General features: G+C 42.1%; 1 long non-coding RNA gene across 1 annotated transcript in view; it reads left to right on the top strand.

The window, feature by feature from the left end:
- LOC141570717 (uncharacterized) overlaps nt 1–23511 on the top strand; it is a 94271-nt gene that overhangs the window by 45576 nt on the left and 25184 nt on the right. The gene's annotated exons all lie outside the window — the stretch shown is intronic.

Here is a 23511-nt window from a genome sequence, read left to right as displayed (position 1 = left end):
GAAACCAACGAGAGAATGAACAAAGCATCTATTTTGAAGTGGGGTTGCCAAGGAAAATGGAGATGAGGTTCATGGCTTCACCAACATTCTGGGATTAAACTGTGCATTGGAACAATGGTGCCATTTATAGGTATATGGCATTTGTTGTCATTTTTATATTCATATATGTACATATAAATGAAGTTCATTTAAATATAGGAAATGATTGATCTGTAATTCAAATCTGAAAGTATTTATTATTAAAAAATAAGTATAGCATTTATTGAATACTTATATTTCCACACATTATGTTAGGCACTTCACGTACACATACATTTCATTTCATTTCCAATTTACGAAAACGGAAATTATATAGTACGATAGGATTCTGTATACTAAAGACATAACTTTATTCCTTCAGAATTTTTTTCTAAATAGATGTATTTTTCAATCATTGAATCACTTCTGTAATAACCAAGGCAAGTAGAGTTTAAGGGCTTGCTCTGGGTTCCACAGCTAGTAAGGGCAGAAGCAAGATTCAAATTCAAAATTGTTAAACTCCAAAGATTTCTGTTCCTTAGAAAAGCAATAGTGGGCCCTTAACAACAGAGTCAAATTTGAAAAACAAATAATGACAAATTGCATGATTAAAGAGAGAGTTGGGGAATTCAATATGAGAAATGACTATAGATTTGAACCTGAGTTGTGGTTCAGTTATTAAATGACCTTGACAAACCAGCTTTCTTTGGGGAGAAAAGAGCCTATTTTCTTAAAAGTACAAAAGGGCTAATGGTATTGGAAAAATACTGCCTTCTCTCAGAAGCAATAGGAAGAATGACAAAAAAATGAAACACTCTATCAAATTGCATGCAATGTAATTGCTTCAATCAAGCTGACAGCATTTTAGCATTCTTATGGGTGTAGGAAACATATTATCATGGATGAGTTAACATTTTCCTCTTTCCTTATGGTTCCAGAAATTCCAAGTTGCAAAATGAACGAACTTTAAAAAAAAAAAAAAAGAAAAATCCTTAGTTCTTTGAAAATTATTCACTCTTTTCCGCCTGTTTTCTCCCTGAGAAATATTTTTGAACAGTGTTTGCAACCCCCTATTTATAGCTTTCCAGTTTTGGCAGGTATGGGAACGTTTATAAGTGGTTTGTTTTCTTTGCTATATCCAGTGTTGATTTAGGTCGCTTTAGCCACTGAAACAATTGGAAGCACTTTCAAGGAAGGTTGAAATCTGTTGATGACTGATAACATTGTGAAATCGAGAGAGTCTCAACCAAGATTTCTTGGGGGTGAGGGTTGGGGGTTCAAGTCAATTAGAAAATCTTAACAGTGCTGTAGTTTGAATAATTACCTTTTTTTCTGGTGACTGTTCTGTAGGAAGTTTACCCTTGCCATAGGTAGGAAGAGCATCTCCTGAATATTTTCCCGGGCGTTGGTAACTCTGAGCTGGACTCAGTTTGATAGCTACGAAAGCATGTGGCAGGCCTCCCTATCTGAGTTCTGGCCTCCTGTAAGGGACCTTCCTCAGGACCTATGTCTAACATTTGGATTTCAACCAAGTTTCACATGCTGACCAGAAGCAAACATTAGTGGTTCTTTTGTTTAGGAGAGATGCCTGGAATTTCTGGGTTTTGTTTCATAAATGACTGAACTAAATAAATACATTTGAAAGCCAGTAGAATTATAGGCATCGTCCCCTCCCATCTGGCATATTTTTATGGATGGTATGGTTGGGTTTCTTTCTTTCTTTTTTTCTGGATTTTTCCACCCTTTGCCTCCCTATAATTTGTGGGCCTTGAGAGAAGTCATGGTTTGCCCTGTAAATGTAGAGGGAGAGCTTGTTTGGGGTCATCTGACTTTTTCTTGTCGCCTGGTTCTTGTCTGCGGCACTACAGGGAGGGGGGCCACAAGGAACAATGATCCCCGACACAGAGAGATGGATTTCTAACTTCAAACAAGTCAGAGGAAACTGCTCTTTTCTGAGATTAAGTGGCTCCTACAAAGGCAGCCTCACTGGGGACAGGAGCAGAATGTGGGGGCTGCCCCTCTGTCATCTGACCCAGGAGCAGTTTTGAGAGGGTAGGACCATCCTAGCTTCTAAAGACACTTAGGAGAATTTGACGCCCTTGAGTAGTTTGATCCATTCACTGGGGCTGCAGAGAAGGCCATCGATCCTCACACACACCTGGCAGGCCAAGCACTCACCCCAGCTTTGCCTGAGTAAGGGACTTTCTCCAAGGTCACTCAGTCAGGCTAGGTTGATTCTGGAAATAGATCTGAGGCAGCTCCGCACTTTCCACCCACCTCCTCACCTTCCCACGCCCCATCTTCTAATTTGCAGGTCAGTTTCATTTCCTCTTTGTCATCACTGATTAATGACCCCTCTTCTTTTCAAAATGTGGTAAGTAGTTTTAAAAAGTCTTTAAATATTTTTTATTATGAAAAATTCAAATATGTAACAAAGTGAATAGTATCCTGAACCCTATTTACCATCCCCCAGGTTCAATTATTATCAAGAATTTTGCCACAATTGCCCTATGTCTCCCTCATATTTCTCTACTAAAGTATTTTACAGCAAATCCCAGACCTCAGTCATATCTTCTCTCATACTTCTGTACACGTCTCTAAGCACTGTAGATATTTTCACGTGTAGCCATGCCATCTTCCCACTCACACAATTCCATAATATCTTCTCCCATACACGTATAGCTAAAAGTTCCCCATTGTCCTGAAGAAGGATATTTGCAATTGATTTGATTGACAAGCATCCCACCAAGGGCCTCTCATTGCATTATGTATCTTGCATCTGTCTTTATATTCATTTTCTCTGGCACAAATTTTTTAGAGGAACAAAGTCAACTGTCTAGATGTGCCTTGTTTTCCCTCAAGTATATGTGTTATTTGAGGACTGAGAACAGGGAAAACCTCTCTCACCAAAACTCTTACCATAGCCAATCAAGAGCATTAAGTATCCAGAAAGGAGGTATTATTAAGGTGTAAGTGATGATGATATATGCAAAAAAATAAGAATTTCCTTAGACGTTGAAATAGGTTAGTAAGAAAAGTTATCATATAAACCACTTGTTGTCATTGAGGTATGATTCCTTTCTACAGATACAGATGAAAGCAGCCGGACACGAACTCAGTTTTGAAGCACTAGGTTAAAACTGGAGGGAAGTGTCCACCAATAAAAGTGTCTGGACTGCACTAGGTGAAATAGTCCATCTGTTGCCTTTTTTTCTCTTCTGGTCAATTCCCCCGTCCCGTTATCTGTTTTTTCTATCACTGAGTTTTAAAAACAGCTTTATTGAGGTAACATACAATAAAGCGCACATATTTAAAGTGTATAATTTGCTATCTCTTGAGGTATGACTATATCAGTGAAACCATCACCACAATTAATATAATGATCATATAATTCAACCCCACGTTCCCTCGTGTCCTACTGTAATGCAGTTCCTCCCTCCCTCCCGCCCCACTCTCATCTCTTCCCTGCCCCACACAACCAGTGAGCTGCTTTCTGTCACTATAGATTAGTTTGCATTTTCCAGAAATTTGTATCAATGGAATCATGCAGTATGTACTCTTGTCTGGCTTCTTTCATTGAGCGTGATTATTTTGTGACTCATCAGTGATGTACTGAGTATCAATAGTTCATTCCATTTTATTGTTGAGTAATAATCCGTTGTATTCTTTTCCTGTTTAACTATAGTAAGGGTTTAACTGGATCACTCTTGGATCTTTAATGGCTCCAGTACTTCTGATGACACATTGGCCTTTCAGTAGCCTGGGGCAAATGCTACTTGCTTCATAAGAAGAATACTCCCCAAAAGAATAAATTGTTGAACTGTCATTACATTCCTGAACTTCGCTGACCCCAGTTCAGCTAGATAGGGATCTACAGTCACTTTCCTCTTTCAATTCTATAATTATGTGAGTATGTAGGCGGTGGTGCTGGGTTGGACAGGGTCAGGGGAAGAATAACATGTATTTAATAAATCATAGTGACACCAAATTTCACTTTAAGAAAACACCCAAATCCCTTTACCTCCCAACCCGATGAATGCTGCCTTGAGCTGTGGGCTATTTGAAGGATCCTATTTCTTTAGCTACTATGACATAAATTCCTTTACCTTTTCTAAAGATTGAAACAATGATCGACCATAGTGAGAATTATTTTCTTTAAATATTATGCAGAGGATGCAGTTGTTGTTCATGACTCATTGTTATTTAAGATGCAGTAAGCATCCGCCAAATATGGTTTTTAAACACGAACTCAGAATGGTGATCTGATGATTGTGAGACATGTCCACAGAGAACAGTTCCAGAAAGGGAAGGTGAGCATGATCGTGGTGAGAAAAAGAATGAGAAACACTGTTTTTCGTCTTGTTCCTAAGCCAGATTATAGAATGAAAACGATGTCCCCACACTATCTCCCCTCCCCCGTCCTATGGTGACTCAGTAGGGACAGGATATCTTCTTACTTAGAAAAGCTTATCTTCCCCAAGAAAGCAGTTCTGATTTGCTTGGCACATACTGAGCGTGAGCATTCAGCCTTCTTCCTTAAGGAGTCAAAGGAGAGTGTCAGGAGGGCGTGGCAGGGGACTCAGGGTCACAAGTGCCATTTAATTTCTTCCTAGAATAACATTTTCTTTGCTGGTTGCCAGCATGCTTATTTTTATGTAGATTTGACCTTGGTTGCAACCTTGAACAACTAAAATAGAATAAAATAACTATAAGCTACTTCAAAGAGCTTGACCTTAAAAGTATATAAAAATATAAGACAAAGGCAGGAAAACAAACTAGGCCACAGCTTTGAGCACAGAATCAGTGAGCTTCTTGGGTCTAGTTAAAATGCCAGCTTTGTGCATATTAGATTTCATCCTGTGTTTGATTATTTCTGCAGTGAGTGCTGCCTTTATCGATTGTTAGAGTGGAATGTTCAAGAGCATTATGTTACAATCTGTCTCCAAATGGCTTTTCAGAAAGAAATTTCCTGTAACTCAGAGGCAGAAATTATGCATGGGACTGAAAGGGAAGAGACTAGACAGCTGAATTTCACCCAGACTTTTGCATATGGGAAAGTGATGGAACACATCCAGAGACAACTCGTATTGGTTTTCTTAGTAAAGAGGGTCAGTTTCAGCTCATTATTATTACATCACCAGAAACTAGGCTGAATACTACATAAAGCCAAACTGACAGGGGTTGTTGATTTGAAGGTCACAGTACTGTAAAGCTGCCTGAGAGTCCAGGGCCTCTTGGCTCACGTTGGCCCTCTTGCTTATCTCTCCTTCATCCATCTGCCTCCTACATGTCCTTGCCTAAATCTCACCTCCTCCAGGAAGCCTCTCATCCTCATTCACTGATCCTCTGAAAGTGCTACATTCTTTACTATTGGATGCCATCTGCATATTATTTGCTAGCAGTTACAGCTGCATGGATTTTATTTCACAGACTACCAAGTTACGGGTGTGTCTTGCACATTGTGTGTCCTCCAAAGAGAGCTGCAATGCACTGTGCAGAAATCAAGAGCTGTGTTCGTGTGTGCACGAGTGTGCATTTATCCCACCTCATTTATCATTGGTTCCCATAGGTTAGATAGGTTTATCTAAATTAATAACATTTCGGTCTCTCATACCAAAACCTTCAACTCTGCTTAAACAATAAAAGGAATTTATTGGTGCAACATAAACTGAAAACTCTAGTTGTTGGTCTGGTCTTAAATGAGGTTCAATCCAGTGACTCAAGGATGTCAAAACAGACCTGGTTTCCTTCTCTCTGCTTTATCTTCCATGAAACTGGCTGTGTCCTGTGAGTCTTTGGGTTGCAGAATGGCTATTCACAGCTCCTGGGACACTGTGTACGTCCTTGTTGACACAGAGGAAGAGGGTACCTTCGTCCCAGCTTGCCCAACCAAAGTCCTAAGAAGCACTGCCTAGACTAGCTTACGTTGCATATTCAGCCCTAATGATCCCCTGAACACACAAATTCCTTTAGCCTACCTTCTGGGGATGATGCGGATTCCCGGACTCAAATTGGGAAGGTTTACTTCCTATATGGGAGGTTGGGAAGCTACCAACGCACGCTATAAAACATCAGCACTTCATTCATCAACCTCCCACAATCAGTTGTTACCGCATCTCATGAAGAAGGAATCTGTTCTCTGCCTTTTAGGTATTTTTATCCCAGAGAAAATAAAAGGAACCAATCAATAACTTTGGCACCATCTGGCCTCCACCGCATTTGGCCAATTCTCACATTGACACATCACTAGTAGGGTTTTCCAGGGACTGTAGTTCCTTCCTAGTCACTGCCCGTCAGCACAATTTTCTCTTCACCAAAAAAGCGTACAGAGGGATAGCAAGAAAGAAGGAAAGAAGTCAGGGAAGTAACAAAGACAGGGGCCCCGTGGCTCTCGTTCCCACAAGCTGGGGAAAATTCCTGGACCAGGTCTGTCAGAAAATAGGATTAAGAAGATAAAATGAGTCCTTTGCTAGACTCACTTGCAATTGCTAGTTTATGGCCAGATGAGAACCAGATATTTCTGAGGAAGAGCTTGTGTTTCTGGAGGTGACATTGCTCTTAAGTATGAAGCCTGTTCCTTCTTGACTGCATTTAAAAACTCTGCAGAGGGAGGCCACATGATTTGAATTTTTATGTTTCTATTTTGGACAAGATCTGGGGTCATTCCTGCTGGCAGAAGTAAGCTATTGGTCTACGACAGAACTGAAATGTACTTTCAGTTCGTGAGTGACTGAGCAAAGCCTGGTTCTCAACATCTGCCGGCAGAAGCCGAGAACTGGAGAGAAGACTCATAATTAAAGTGATTATTCCTGCATTGATTTTGGAATATCAGTCTTGCCATCCGAGAAAGTCGATCTTCAATTTGAATTGAGTGTGGGAGGGGGTGGCAGGCAGGGAAGAAGACAAACCTCCTTAGAAGGAGAGCCTGTGTAGAAGAAAGAAATCCCTCCACATCCTTTGGCATATCGCCAATTATTTTTTAGTGTAAACTCCAGGCTTAGAAACAGTACAAATATTCTTCACTTTGCATAACTCTGAAATCTGAAAATATAATTTACAAAACATCAAAGAAAGAAAATAAAGGGGGTGGAGTAAGGAATTCTTTCCACAGGGATCATTTAAATAATAAACTCCACTTAACCTTGTAAGATAGTTCAACGCTCCTCAAACTTTTCTGAAACCCATCTACTCTGTAGAAAGATTCAATGTTTAGCTGCTTGTTGAAACTTGAATAAAAATGTGGAGTGCTGTTTTCATCTGCCTGCTTAACAGAAGACTTCAGTTTAAAGAGATCTTAAATGCACTTTTCTTTAGTGCCTTACTCAAATTACTGTGTTGAAAGAGATCTGGAAGGTAGGAATGGTTCTTGCTTTGGGGAAGGAATCCTATCAGATGAAAGAGGCACCGACTTTACTAAAACCAGAAACGATATTGGGATACGCATTTTTCCATCTCCTCAAAGATCTGTCTTGACGGGAAGAAGCTGCTGTCTAGTCCTGTCATTCATATGGTGAGGGGGTTGCATCTGCCCACATTGAGGGGCCCGTTGGGCCGTATCAGTCTAGGGCTCTGTGTGCCTGGGTCCACCAAACAAGAATCAAGAGCCGCACAATGCCTGCATGCAGCAGCCAGTTCTTGCCAAGTGTGCCTCCTGGGTATTGACTGTCCCAGAGCAAGGCGATTTCCACATTCTCCGTGAGGTTTGTGGGATTCGAGTGCCTGCTCACTACTTGCTTCACACCGAAACACCTGTGAAAGGAGCACTCCACAATCGCAAAATTGGAAAAGTCATTTATAGCTAATGTTCAGATAAGATAAGCTGGAGGTCTTTGTGGTAGCTTGCTACTAAACGATTATTTAAGAACAAGTAGGTGCTGTGTGGAAGAATCCAGCATGTTGGAGGCTTAGTAAGTGGCCCTGATGTGTTTTAAATTCTTAAAGGAATGTTTGTGGCTAGATGCTGACCAACTGTGACTGAGGACCTGTCTTTGCAATTTGGGATAACCTATGAAAAACGGTGCCTGATAGCGGAAGAAAGATTCCTAAAAGCCGCCTTCTCACCGTTGGAAGTTGTTGCTCTTTCCATGGACCTCGTGTTGCTAAAAACTATGTAAATCAATTCTACTTATTGAGTAATCATATACTCACGTATGGTTTTTCTAGGATAGTCCCAATGTATGCCTTGTAATTATTAAGAGCTTCTCCCTTTTAATCTCTAGGTATCCCATTTGGAAAATGAGGTCTATGATTATCCTAATAAGAACCAACATGGTTTGATTTTGGAACTATATATGGATCTCACAGTTTATCTCTATTAAAAGGTAACTCAAAACACGGTTATTAGGAAAATTGGCCTAGATAGATAATGTTTTAGCCTGCAAATATATGATTTGGCAGCAGTACTGGCATTATCCAAAACACCAATTTTCATCCTCTAAGAGTGACATGGACCCACCTACACTCCTTCAGCCTCATTTGGAACAAACAGGGATTATAACAAAGCACATAGCTTTTAGCCACGAGTCTCAAGGGAGAGAAAACCGCATTCTACCATCTAAGCGGGGATCTTCATGGTTTTCAGATGCTCAGGAATCAAAACGCTCACCCATCCTCATATTCTTCCCACCTCTGGGAACGTATGGTTGTGGAAAGGGAATCAACAACATAAGCTCTCTAAATCGAGTTTTCATGTAATTAATTCAGCAAATACTTATTGAGCATTTACATGTGCCAGGCACTGTTCTAGGGGCTGGGGAGACAGGAGTGAAGAAAAGAGCTAATCCCATCTTCTCGGTACTTACAGTGTCACAGGGAGACAGATAGTAAACCCAACAAATTACTAGGTAAATGAGATGAGGGCTGATCACTGGTATATCGTAAAATATTTGGAAAGAAGGTGAGCCTTGAACAATAAAACCCAAGTCACCAGAGGGAGAAAAGCAGAAAAGCCCATTCTCCAATCCCATCCTTAGGTTGCAGGCAGCACCATGGCTGCCCCGTGGGCTGCAAGATGCATGCTTCTTTCCTTAGTATAAATAAAATGAGTAAGTGCTGGTCGCACCAAGCACGCCAGGGGGTGGGGCTCCCCCAATGCAAGAATAAAGCTGTGGTGCTTCCCTGAGCTCTCAGAGGGAGTGGCTCATGCATCATGTCAAAGGAAACACCATCACTACCCAGGGATTCCATGTTTCCCAAAATAACAGCAAGGCGAGAGACACCCAAATAATTGTTTCTGAGAATTTGAGATTTGGGATTTGAGTTTATTATTTTCTTCTCCATTCCCCTGCATTGATTTCATCCCTCTCTCTATTTCGTTCCTTGCTGTGTTAGTCAGAGGGAGCGGTATTAGCTAGAAGAGGGCTTGGGTTGTTTTTTGTTTGTTTGTTTGTTTGTTTGTTGTTTGTTTTAAATCATAGAAGAATTGTGGAAGGGAAAATGGTCAAAAGTAAAATTTTAAGAATTATGCCGTGACTGTGCTTATAAATTGTTCACAAACGAGCTATAGAATGACACAGAGTTGTTATTTGTGTCCCAAACAAAACTGGAGGATTTTATCTAGATTTTACAAGACAGTTGTAGGTGCACAGATGGTGCTTCAGATGTACTTGCTGGATTGAATGGAACTATCTAATATATCCCCAAAATAAGCATTGCCTTGAGGGCCTCACCAGCACATTGCTCTGGAAACATTCCAAGAGTTGTTGTCACCAAAGGTTTAAATATATAAAGATGGTACAATAGACTCTATTTTCATGGAAGTAAACTGGACTCTAATTCGTACATCAGAAGTTGAATCACTTTGTTTTTTCAGGCACATAGAGAGGAAGTGCCATCTCCTTTCAGTTATGACACACTGCCAGTTAGTTGATGTATAGTTACTTTTTTAAAGGAGTAAGAAAAGAAACAGAATTGAGAGCAAAACCTCAGAGGCAATTCACACAAGGAAGAAGGAAGCTTAGGAAGTCAATTGCATTGCCCAGTGCCACAGAGCCTAGCAGCTTCGGACTTTCTCTTTCCTTCCCATGTCAGAGGAGAGGAGCCCTCATTTTAACACAACAATTCTTCCAAGCTTACCTGGACAACCTCTGTCTCCCATTCTCCACAGTGCCCATTCCAGATTTCCCTACGCGTCTCTATATCTGCAAGGACACCAACTCCTTCCCCTCCCCTCCCAGCAGACTTTATCTTCTACTTCATAGATAATAGCAGAGGCCTCCCGGGGACTCCTCCACCCAGCACCATCCATCTTCCCCTGGGCTCTTGTTACACAAGATATCTTTCCTCCAGGGCCAAGCAAAGCCCTCCAACACGTGCTCTAGATCCCATTTCTTCCCACATCTTCAGGAATTTGCTCCTTTACTCACCCACACTCTTTCCTGTATCTTCCACTCACATAGGAATGTGCTTAAATCTCCCCATCTTTAGAAAAAGAAAATAAAACCCCACAACTGCACATTCCTCTAACGAGGGACCTTAATTACTTCAGAGCCAGGATTTTAGAAAAGGTGGCCTCGCCATCTCCTCTTCTTCGCCCCATTTCCTCCTTACCCCACCTTCTAAGTCCCCCACTTCACAGACAGGACTCTCACTAAGGGCTCTGCTTCCTTTCCGGTTGCTACGCTAATGGATGTGCTTTAATCCTTGCCTTTTTTGACCTCCCTGTGGCACTGGGCACTCTTGTCTCTCCCTATTTCTTGAAACACTCTCTTTCTAGTCCACAAAACCACTCGCTCTTGGATTTCCTCTGAATTCTTTGGCTTCTCCTTCTCCGCCTTCCTCTTGGCTCTGCTTCCCTCATAAATGTGGGAGTTCCCTGGGGATCTATTCTGATCCATTCTTGTCCTTTGCTGCTCCCATAGTGAATTTTTTTTTTAAGGCAAATACAATCCTTAAGGTACTTGAGAAGCTCTCAACTCCGTTCAGCATAAACCCTGACTCCTAAGCAGGGCTTACCAAACCTCCCCGGTCACTCACGTCAGTTTCATCTCTTGTCCCTTCCTACGTACTCTCTAAACTCCAGCCAGAGTTAGCAATTAACTGAGTAAATAAAATACTGCTCCTTCTGGTTTCCGTGTTTTAGGAAACCTTGTTTCCTTTGCTTAGAGCACACTTTCCTTCCCCATCTTCACCTAACGAATTCTAAGGTTTCTCTCCCAACGCTCTGCACATGTCTGTCACAGAGTTCATTAATTTATATTGTTTTTGCTATTAAAGTTTGAGTTCCTTAAGAGGAGGACTCTTATTTATTTATTCTTTTACGCTCCAAAATCTCCTTACCTACCACAGTACCTGCATGAGTAATAAATTTGTCGCATGAATAAATGAAAGACATCATTCCTCTTGGTTTCAAGTCTGGCACAGAAACTTAAGTTCAGGTCACATAGGCTTGTCCTATCAGACCTGAGGACAGTGCTTCTAGACCAATTGCATATTCTTCACAAAAGGAAAGATATTGATTTTTCTACCTTCAAAATAAATGTACTTCCTGTTGGGAGAAGTGTGTTTGTTCTGGCCTTCCTGGTAGCCATGGAAATGAATTACAGCCTTGGGCAAAGGACATCCCTCAGTCAAGGGGATGTGGTGTGATCTGGTGGGCAGAGAGGGCGTCATGGAGGCAACATACTATTTATAGTTGGTGTTGACTCCTCCAAGCCACTAAGGTGATGGGCAGTAAGGACTGATCCCTCCTCTTCTCTCTTCCAGTCCGTCCCTGACATGATGCTAACAGAGGATTTGCTCTCCTATTTTCAAATCATGTTTTCCCCTCCCCCTAGGTAAGAAAAGCATTTGCTGAGAGATGGAGGCCAGAGACAACTTTACTAAGATTTTGTTCCCATGGAAATTTCGGGTTTGGTTGCTACATCTGTGTAGTTCTTATGGGCTCATTGTGTGTTTGTGCTCTTTTCCTCACAAGATACGAATGTCTTTAAGAGCAAGAGCCATGTATTTTTCTTTTTTGCAGTGTCCCTTAAGCCACATGGAGCTGTTTACTTCAGATTGCTAGGTAACAGACCTTAATAGTTGTTTGTGAATATAATTACTAATCATCAACGTAGATACCTTGTCTTGAATAAAATTGGAAAATAATTATAAAACCACCATTTAGTATTTAGAGCTCTAAGATGACATAGAGGCTTCTCTGTGGAATCCTGGAAAATAGGAGAAGACCTCAACTAGAAAATGCAGTTTAATGGCACAGGATTTTAAAGCATGATAACATTATTTTCCAACCTATTTCTAGAACAGTAAATAATATATGGAAATTGTGGCATAATCTGCTGTAATGGATTATTGCAGTGATGGATTGCTTTCTGAAGACATAGTTATATGTACTTTATTAAACAATGTAGCAGGGGAAGAAGTGATGGTCCTCGAGTACGATGAATTTCAACCACTCTCAAATTCTGGATAGTAATAGCTCCTTAACCCCCCTTTCCCCCTCCCCCACCACCCCTGCCATCACCCAAGACACTGAGTTAAATATTAAAATGACCTGAACATTTGATAGAAGGACCTTTGGTTCAAGATTTCTAGATCTGTGAAACCTCTTTGTGGTAGCTAGTCTCCAACTTGACCCCAATGGTCTTTGCCTTGTGGTATTTATGCCCTGTGTAGTCTCTTCCCACAATGAATGTGACTGGCATGCATAACCAACAGGATTTATAGAAATGACAGTGTGTAACTTTTGAGGTTGGGTCATAAAAGACATTGTGACTTCTGCTTTTTGGATCACTTAATCTGCTGCTCTGTAACGAGGACTGAAGAAATTTTCATGTGACCAGGCATTGAGGTTTCTTGCTTCCACAAACTTGCCCTCAATATGAGTGGGCCATCTCCAGCCCCAGCCAAGCCTTCAGATGATTACAGACTCAGGCAACATCTTCACCACAACCTGTGAGAGACCTTGAGCCAGGACCAACCAGTTAAGTTGCTCCTAAGTTCCTGATCCACAGAAACTGTGAGATAATAAATGTTTATTGTTGTTTTAAACTACTAAGTTTTGGGTAATTGCTTATACAGCAATAAATAAACCTCAAATCTGCATTAGAAAAAACTGATGGTCTAACCCTGTAATGGATACTGTGGGGCAGTGCCTAGGTTGCTTCTTCAGGACCGACATAACCACCTCCCATCTGCTGAAAATGTTGTTTCTTGACAACACATAGCTCTGTCCCTCACTGGAAATTGCTCTCAGCTGAAGGTATGTCTCATCCAAAATTATGGCCCCCTGCCTGGGGCAGCCTGGGGCCAATGACTAACTGATGTGGGGATGAAAATGTCTAGCTCCCTTGCTTCAAGCTGTCCCTCTCCCCAGTCTTGCTCCCTTCAGTTCCTTAAAGATGCATCTACTGAATGCACTCCAAAATAAATTTTCTACCTGCACCTCTTTACCTCACAGTGTAGTTTCCAGGGCACTCAAGCTAAAGCAATTGGTATCTGGAATGGCCCTTGGATGCAGAGCACGTGGCAGATGGTCTGGTTGGTTTGCCAGGGTCTGAGAAGAGAACAATTGAAAGGATGTCTGGGGAGGAAGCACTTGGATGGGCCTATGTGAGTCACTATCACTAGATAACATACTGCAGAAGAGGCATTAAATAACCAGTGACTCAGCTAGCAGACGTCAGTCAGCCTCTGTCCTCTTCAACCCACTGCTTGGACGATGGACTCACATACAGAGCAGCCATGATGGCAGAAATGAGGGCTTTTTCATGGACCTAACAGCATGCTCATGAAGGCTGATTTAGCTGATAATGCTATTCATCGTTCCTCCAATCTACCCCCAACAAAGAGTAACACTGGGTCTCCAATATGGCACCTTCACTTGAGGAGTCCAACCAGCCAGTTGGTAGCAAATCAATTCCTTTGAATCTTTTCAATCCCAGAAGAAGGAGCAATTTATCTTGATGGGATTGACACATATTCCAAAGATGGATTTGTTTTTCCTGCCTGCAGGGCTTTGGCTGGACGTCCTTTGGTACTCTCAGGCCTGGTTAATGCACAGACGCAACAGCCACAGCCTAAGGAGGACTTGGTAACTCAGGAAAGAGTGTCTAGGTTCCCCAAAAGGCCAGTAGACTTGCTGGCTAATGATGACAGAAACCTAGGTGAGTGGTGGAGGATAATAAGGGCAATGAACACCAATTATGAATGTGACATCAACTGTAGCAGTAAGACTATTGTTCAACCTATTAGATGAACATTAAGAAACAAGACTAACCAGAACCATGGAGAAATTGTTTCCAGGTGGGGCCAATTACCATTAGGTGTTAGTGGATTTCGGTGGCCTGTAGTGGGTGCTATAGTGTTCTATTAATGTCCCCTCTTCAGGAACAATGTACTCGTGCCCCAGCTGCTGATGGGTCATTGCTATGTTGTTCACTGGGGATTGACCTTGGCTGTAGGAAATCACTTCACCTAAGGGACAGCCAGTGGCCAATGATTGGTTGATATGAGAATGCAAAGGGGGTGCATTTGCCATAATTAGGACGGTCCGAAGGGCCATCCCAGCGCCAGACCTTCCCATAGGAATGTCTGAGGCCTCTTTTGCAGCTGCCTTATGGATCAGCTTCTACCTTTCCCCAGTCATGCCTTCCTCGGGTCCTTACAGGTGTATGTCCCAAGACACAACCCCATACCTTCTGCATGCAACTCTCTGTCTCAGAGTCTGTTTCCAGACAACCCAATTTAAGAGAAGCTTCCACACAGGTATTTTCAACTGCAATTGCAACAAAAAGAATAAAATACCTAGGAATAAACTTAACAAAGGATGTGAAGGACCTATACACTGAAAACTATAAGACATTTTTAAAAGAAATTGAAGACACAAGAAATGGAAAGACATTCCGTGTTCATGGACTGGAAGAATCAACATAGTTAAAATGGCCATATTACTTGAAGCAATATACAGATTTAATGCAATCCTCATCAAAATCTCAAGGGCATTTTTAAAGAAATTGAACAAAAAAATCATCAGATTTGTATGGAACCATAAAAGACTCCTAATAGCCAAAATAATCTTAAGAAAAAAGAACAATGCTGGAGGTATCACACTCCCTGACTTCAGTTTATACTACAAGGCACAATAATCAAAACAGCATGGTATTGGCAGAAAAATAACACACAGACCAATGGAATAGAATTGAGAACACAGAAATAAACTTGCATAGACACTGACAGATAATTTTCAACAAAGGAACCAAAAACATACAATGGAGAAAAGACAACCTTTTCAATAAATGGTGCTGGGAGAATTGGAAAGCCACGTGCAAAAGAATGAAACTAGACCCCTATCTGTCACTGTGTACCAAAATTAACTCAAAATGGATCAAAGACCTAAACATAAGACCTGAAACAATAAGCTGCATAGAAGAAAACATAGGTACTAAACTTATGCACGTTGGGTTCAAAGAGTATTTTATGAATTTGACCTCAAAGGTCAAGTAAAAGCTAAAATAAATGAATGGGACTATATCAAACTAAAAAGCTTCTGCACAGTGAAAGAAACCATCCTCAAAATAAAGAGGCAACCAACCAAATGGGAGAAGATTTTTGCAAATAATGCCTCTGATAAGGGAATAATATCCAAAATATATAAGGAACTCATATAACTCAGCAACAAAAAGCAAACAATCCAATTAAAAAATGGGCAGAGGCCCTGAAGAGACATTTCTACAAAGAAGACATACAAATGACCAACAGACATATGAAAAAATGTTCAACATCATTAATCATCAGAGAAATGCAAATAAAAACCACAATGAGATATCACCTCACCCAAGTTGAATGGTATTATCAACAAGACAAATAATAACAAATGTTGGAGAGGCTGTGGAGAAAAAGGAACCCTCATATACTGTTGGTGGGAATACAGATTGGTACAGCCGCTATGGAAGGCAGTGTGGAGGTTCCTCAAAAAATTAAGAATAGAATTAGCATATAACCCAGCAATCCCTCTCCTGGGTATTTACCCCAAAAATCTGGAAACATTTATCCATAAAGATATATGTGCTCCGATATTCATTGCAGCTTTATTTACGGTGGCCAAGACATGGAAACAACCAAAGTGTCTTTCGGTAGATGAATGGATAAAGAATATGTGGTATATATACACAATGGAATACTATTCTGCCATAAGAAAAGATGAAATAGTGCCATTTGTGACAACATGGATGGAGCTTGAGATTATTATGCTAAGCAAAATAAGTCAGACAGAAAGAATCGAGAACCATATGCTTTCCCCGATAATGTGGGATATAAAACTGAAAGCAACAAAGAAACAAGACAAACAAATAAAGAAACAAAAACTCATAGACACCGACAACAGTTTAGTGGTTACCAGAGGGTAAGGGCGGGGGGTGGTAGATGACAGTAAATGGGATCAAATATATGGCAATGGAAGGGGAACTGACTCAGGGTGGTGAACAAACAATATGATATATAGATGACGTATTACAGAATTGTAGGACTTGAAACCTATGTAATTTTACTAACAATTGTCACGCCAATAAACTTTAATTTAAAAAATATTTTAAAAAAATGAAAATAAACTTCAACACAGAAAAAAAATTGAGGCCAGAGGGAAGTCCGTGCTTTTCATCGTTAACCACATAGACAGAAAAACGAAAAGTTACAAGCTCTGGGAAGATAGGAAAAAAGTTTGAGTAAAGAAGATATTACAGAAAACAATATTGGATCTAAAATCTTGTTTACAGATTAGTAGTTTCCTAGAAGAACATGGTCTCTAAGGCGTGTGATTCAGGACAAATAACTATTTATGAAAGCAAAGAGAAAGAAAATGCTGGCATCAGTGAGTCTGATTGATTTGCTAGTGGCTGCAAAGAGAAAGTGAGCATGCCCTGAGCATTAAGTGCTGGGAACATTGTGTCTACTTCCTTCATAGATGGGACATTTAACAAAGTAAGGTGTTGGGATAGGTATACTTTATATAGCTCAGCCTTCCTGAGGGAGATGAGTGATATGGGAAAATATTATAGTAAGGCTCTTTGCAATCTGTATTGACAGTTTTGCCATATAGAGTTTTATTTGTTGTGACTACTCTAATATAATTATTTATGATTTGTAAGTTTCATTAATGTATTTCTAAAGAAGTTGTAGCTTCCTTAGAAGAAGAAATAGTTACATGGAAATTTGATGTTTTGCTAGACAGAGGGAGAAATTAGTAATAGTTAGTGAGTTATAGGTGGAGAGGAGGAGGGCTCGCTGATACGCTGATACGGGTATCCAAAGTTTACCCTTACCAAGACCAGTGAAATCCTTTTGTGGATTCATTTTGTGGATTTTCGCCCCAAACTTCTTTTCTTTGCCAGCTCCACCCTGCTCTCTGCCTGGGAGGGAAAGCTGACCGGTAGAGATGACAAGATGGGTCTCTTACCCTCCAGCTTCAGGTCAGATTCAGACCTTGGGGAGCTCAGCACCAGCACTAGATAGGAAGGAGGGAGGAGAGTGAGCTGGCTGGGGTCATATTCTCCTTGCTCTCCTCTTGTGAGGTTGCCTGGATGCATCCCTTTGCTGAAGGTCACCACTGCTGTCAAATAACCCCTTCTGTACAGCCCTTTGAATCCACATTCTGGTAATAGCCCCCTCACCTGACCTCCTTTGGCTTAGGGGTACTAACTACCGTTGTTTCCCCGAAAATAAGACCTAGCCAGACCATCAGCTCTAATGCATCTTTTGGAGCAAAAATTAATATTAAGACCCAGTGTTATGCTATGTTATGTTATGTTATGTTATGTTATGTTATGTTATGTTATGTTATGTTATGTTATGTTATGTTATGTTATGTTATGTTATATAAGACTTGGTCCTATATTATATTAAAATAAGATCGGGCCTTATATTAATTTTTGCTCCAAAGACGCATTAGAGCGGATGGTCCAGCTAGGTTTAATTTTCAGGGAAACACGGTATCCCTAATTGTTACTTGCTCTGGGGTCCTGAATTATCCCTTATGGTTCCCCTATACCCTGCCTAAATCTTTGTCAATAGTCCTTTCATCAGACCCTTGTATTAATCAACTCAGGCCACTGTCTACTGCCAGAGTCATGATAGAATTATTTTCCTTCTCTTTCTTTCATGGTTAGGAGACTAAAATCTAAACCTGGCTCTTACAGAACATGATAAGCACCCATGTGCAAATTGCCTCATTAATCTAGACTCGGAAATCCCTAGATCAGGCATTCAGAGATTTAAAATGTAACTCCGAAATGCATGAGGAAACTCTTGCCTCATTTCAGTGCTTCGGTATACAGCGTTCTTTTCTTGAGGAAAGTGACAAGGCCAGAGAGTGGAGGAGAGAAGGATTAAGGACACTAAACTGCCCACGAAGAAGCAGTGGTAACACTAAGACTTGGCATCAGAATGGCAGTGGGTAGTAGCAGGCCCAGGAGGATGGGAGATTGAAACCAGAGGCTTCAGCAAAAAAAAAGCCAGGAAAGAGATTTTAAATAAACTTAAATAAAGCCACAGACCGACAGACAGTGCAATGAATCGCCCTTCCTACCTATGTTTGCCCCTCTTGTGTCTAACTGCTAGTGACAGCCTCCACTGACCTAGTATCTGTCCTGTCCCAGACATGATACTTTACGTTCCTCCATTCATTTCAACTTCACTGAAAATGGGTGTGGGGAAACAGGCCGAGTGACTTGCCCAAGGACCCAGGGCTCGTAAATGACAGAGCCAGGATTCCAACCCTGGGATTTAATCATCTATTTAATTGCCCTCTTGTAGAACAGACTGGCCTGGCTCTAAAGATGCACACCCAGTCCAGAGTGGATAGGGGGATGGTTCAGCAGTACTGCCTCTCCTCTCTCAGAGATTGCTGAAGCAGACCCAAATTCATGTCTAGTCCAACACCAACTCTGTACGAGCACCAAATTGTGCAGAATGAGATGAGGCCCCCACCAGGCTAGTCAGTCCTGGATCAGAGAGCCCATTTCCTGCACTGCCGTCCTTCCACCTTGCTCTTCCTGTCCAGATGTGGCTCCTCACTTCCAGGGGGCCAGGTACACAGTGGGGCAAGCTCTGGGGAACAGAGAAATGGGACGTGGAAAGGTGTTTGTCTTCATGGATTCTCCTCTGTGTGTGGGATTGCACTGGGAGAGAAGGGTGGAGGGAAGGCATTCCTCATGCAGTAAACAACCCAGACCAATTTGCACCCCAGCCACTGAGCCGTAATCTTTTCATTATGCCTCCCATATTTATAACCAAGAGTTCTGCTCTGGTACAAACAAGGTTGCAATGAGCCTGCCAAAGGATTTTCTTTAAACATCAGTCTTTATGGCAGAAAAACCGGTTATACACATTGAATGCCCTTTCCGGGCGAGTCACCCTCCTAATTCTCTTTAGCTGGAAGATGGTGTGCATGCTTGGTCCTAAGAAAAGGGGAATTGTTCCTTTTTAACAATTCCCTAGGGAGAGCAGTATACAGAGCAGTAACACTGCTCTCCCTAGGTGTTCTTCAGTTTGGTTAGAGCAACCTCAGCTCCTTTTAAATGCTTTGCCTGGAGGGTATCAGCCTGCTGGAACTGCTCCTGAAAGTACCAATTTCAGCTGCCACCTTTAATTTGCACGTCCTGAGGGCCTCCTGTGCTTTTCTGATTCTCTTAAGTGAATAAAAATAACTAAGGAGCATAGAGCACGTGACCCCTATTCCAGTGTGCAATCTTTTGCTACAAATATATTTTCCCATGTCCAGGCCTATTTGCTTTAAACAAAAGATGGAACAGAAAGGGGAAAACACCTATGTCTGTTTCCCAGATCTTTGGGGCCTACAGAAGGCGGTGAGTTAGGATGGAGGAAGTTGGCTATCCAGAGGCCGCACACATGTACTGGAAGGAAGACAGACGCACATCTTCCTCCTGTTCCGCTGTGGACAGGAGCAATTGAAAGAAAAAAATCTAACTAATGTGGGCAGATTCCTTACCCAGCCTGGTGATGCAGGTCCCAGGGTCTCCAGCACAAGCTGTTGTGACGGGAGCATGAAAATAATGGGGACAGTGCTGCCACATTCTTTCCAGTGAAGGAGGCATCTGGAATTTTGAACTAGACTGGAAAGTCCTGGGCTCCAGGGCGTCTTTCTTAGGGTCAAAAATAAATGTTACTTAGAAGTAGGAGGGGCCCTGAGAATTCCTCTGTTACCCTAAGAAGACCCCAAAGGACACTCCTGGCTGGGCCAGCCCTGGCCCCAGCCCTCACAGATGCTTAGCCCAGCCACAAACATTGGGATCCTTTCTATGGTTCTTTTAGGACCTGTTTTGGGGAGAAGCAGAGTCAAAGAGTGCATTTCTGTGCTATTCTTGCTTCTTTACCCAGCCAACCCTTAGTTGCCAGCATTTTTCAAACCATAGTTTAGCTGTGAATACCCGAGATTTTCTTCCTGTGTTGACCACAGTCGCCCGGTGGTCATGCCACTTTCTGGCATAGCCAGGCAGAAGGCCAGCCGCCTCAGATCCTCTGAGAGGAGGGGAGAGGAAAGATGCCCCCCCTTCATGGTCCAAAGGGACTGTGGGTCCCAACCGCCTGGACACTCAGGGTAGAATCAAGCTGAACAAATTATAGGGAGTAATTTAGGGACAGGGTGGGGGTGGGGGTGCAGCATAAGCCTCGATCCAGACCAACGTTTTCAAAGGCCTTCATTTTGTGAAGGTGTTGTAGCCAAAACCTTGGCTTTCTCTTTGTAAATGAACCCATCTGTGGAAAAATTCTGGGAAAAAAAAAAAAAAGAACAATAAGAAGGAAAGAAAAAGGAAGATAGACAAATAGGTCTCTTCAATGCTAGCCATCAAGTGACACAATTTCAGAGCTTCAATCTCCCCCAAGGATTCTTTTATTGTCGTTAGCAACATTTTGGTCCCCCACCTTTTTTCTTCAGAAATTCCAGGATGAAACTCTTTGGTCCTCTGTGAGGCTTGCAGTGGAGGGAAACGCATGCAGTTGCAGCCGCTGGTTTGTTCCTGAACAGGCAGTCAGCCCTGAGCTGGGAACTCACAGGGTCTTCTGCTTTGCTTTGGAAGTTATGACTTTCATATGTGAAACATTAGCAACAAGTCTAGGTCCATGTATCAGTAAGGGTGGTGAAGACAAGACATAAAGAAAGAGGGATTTTGAAGTTAACAGAAGAGAATTGTGAGGTGGAGCTTGAGCGAGAAGGAAAATCGAGCAGAGGACTGAGTGAGATGTGGAGTGAGGGGAGATTTTGAGTGAATCATGTCCCTTACTTATCAGCACTTCCTTGCCTTTGAAACCCCCCGCTTCACATTATCACTTTCCAGTGTCTTTCCTTCGTTCCTGTACTGAAATCTTATTCATCCTTCACAACCTTGGTTAACCTCTTATCTTCTTTATGTAGACCTTTTCTGCATCATCTTCCCACATTGATTCCCTTTCCTGGAAACTCTTCTTCCACTTACAGTCAATATCACCCAGTTAAGTGCTTAGTTGATTTCTATTTATTTAACGTCTGTGTTTTGTTGGTCTGACAAATGATATGGTCCTTTAGCACAGGATCATATCTTCCAGTGGGATGAGATATAGCAGGATACAGTGGAGCCACTCTGCAAACACTGGTTTGATGGATTGAAAGTTCAAGGGCCAGCCCGGTGGCTCAGGTGGTTGGAGCGCCATGCTCCTAACACCGAGGTCGCCAGTTCGATTCCCACATGGGCCAGTGAGCTGCTCCCTTCACAGCTAAGATTCTGAACAACAGCTCTCCGTGGAGCTGGGCTGCTGTAAGCAGCCGGAGGTTGGTGTGAGGTGCCACGGGCTGCTGTGCACTGCCACTGGGCTACCATGTGCCGCCATGAGTTGCTGGTGGCCAGCGTGAGTGGCCGGCAACCAGTGAGAGCTGCCATGAGCGGCTGACTGGCGACTGACTGCCTCAGCCATGGGGAGTACAAGGCTCATAATACCAGGATGGACCAGGGAGCTGCGTCCTACACAACTAGACTGAGAAACAACGGCATGAACTGGAGTGGAGGGGTGGGGGGAGGCAGAAGAAAGAGGGTAAAAAAAAGAAAGTTCAGGACCTTGGTTCTCTGAGACTATTATCACACCGAGTGTCCTCATCTGGAGTAGCTTTCCATATCTTGGCCATGTCATCAGCACCTCTACACAGCCTGCCTCATTCTTCCTAACTGCTCTGCAGTACCCCCTTCCACAGCCCAGTGGGTGAGAGAGTGTTAGTTCCTTGCAAAATGTTTTAGAAGAAGAATTGTGTTATTCTTAGAAGACAGATAAGAGCAACTGGCTTTCTTTTTTGTACTTTATACATAAATATTTGTTTAAGCCAAATTTGCAGACTGCCACTACACACTCAGTGTGGAAAGGAGGGCAGGTCGGTTGGTGATCTTTTCAGCTAATATACAATAGAGTCAGCTGCCATTTCAAGAACAACCAACCTTAGTTAATCAGTGTGTGATCCCAGACCTTTGCTCTGGCTCAGATCCCTTCTGTCCTCTTTTTCATTTGAGTTTCTAAGATTTCTCTCCCAGGAGGCATAGAGGATAGGAAAGAAGAACAAGGAAAAGAAGACAATTAACAAAGGCAGTGTTGTTAGTGATCACACAGCCTTGCTTGGAGACTTGCTAGAGAGAAGGCTGAAGGTTTCTTGCTCAGAACAAAAGTTTGGGGTTTAGGATCACCTCAAGATTTAGGAGATAGATGTACGCTGGCCATGTCTCCATTGCCCCAGAAATATATAAGATGGTACTCTGAAAGCAAAGTGGGCCACGTGCAGTATTTGAAATGTGCCATGAAAAGCTTCACCCTTTGCTTTAATTTTATTCCAAAACGTAATTATAAATACTATCATTTAATGAATATCAATTCAATGCCAGACACTTTATGTACGAGATGAACTCATCCGCAAAATAACTCTTTGCAGTGGAAATAATTGTCTCATGTATACAGATAAGGAAACTGAGGCTCAGAGGAGTTAAGTAAACTTCATCTGGTCAACAGACAACTGACTGCGAGTCTTTCACGTGCCAGGATTCAGAACGAGAAAGTGGCAGAACTAAGGTCCAGGGGCAGGTGTATCTGGGTTCCAAGCCAGTGTTCTTTCTTCCCATGGAGTTGCATTGCTTCAATTTCATGCTTTTTAATTTAGGAGCAGATTTGGAAAAGAATAGGAGAGTCAATAGTTCCTAAAAGCAATATTTTGGCTGTGGAAGCCTCTGCAAGGTGATTAACTGAGCTGAAGGAATTAAGGTGGTTTTCTTAAAGGGACTTAGTTTGGCAGTTAAATTATATTCTCCTTCTTGTTCTCTAGACTCTGTCACAGGGAATCAGAGAATCGATCCACTTCCTCAAGCCACATACCCTGGAGTCCAGCTGGACTCCTTCACTGGGTCTCACTGAGGAGTCCACTACTCCACTATACCCACTTCCTCCAGCCACACTGCCATCCACAATTCAGACCATGATTTTCTCTTGCCTACATTTCTGCGATTCATTGATCTCCGTAGCTCCGGTTTT

The sequence above is a fragment of the Rhinolophus sinicus genome, chromosome 3 (assembly GCF_057876585.1).
Source record: "Rhinolophus sinicus isolate RSI-liver-muscle chromosome 3, RSI-T2T, whole genome shotgun sequence".
In the NCBI taxonomy this organism is placed as follows: Eukaryota; Metazoa; Chordata; class Mammalia; order Chiroptera; family Rhinolophidae; genus Rhinolophus; species Rhinolophus sinicus.
This window is presented reverse-complemented; position numbering and strand designations above follow the sequence as displayed.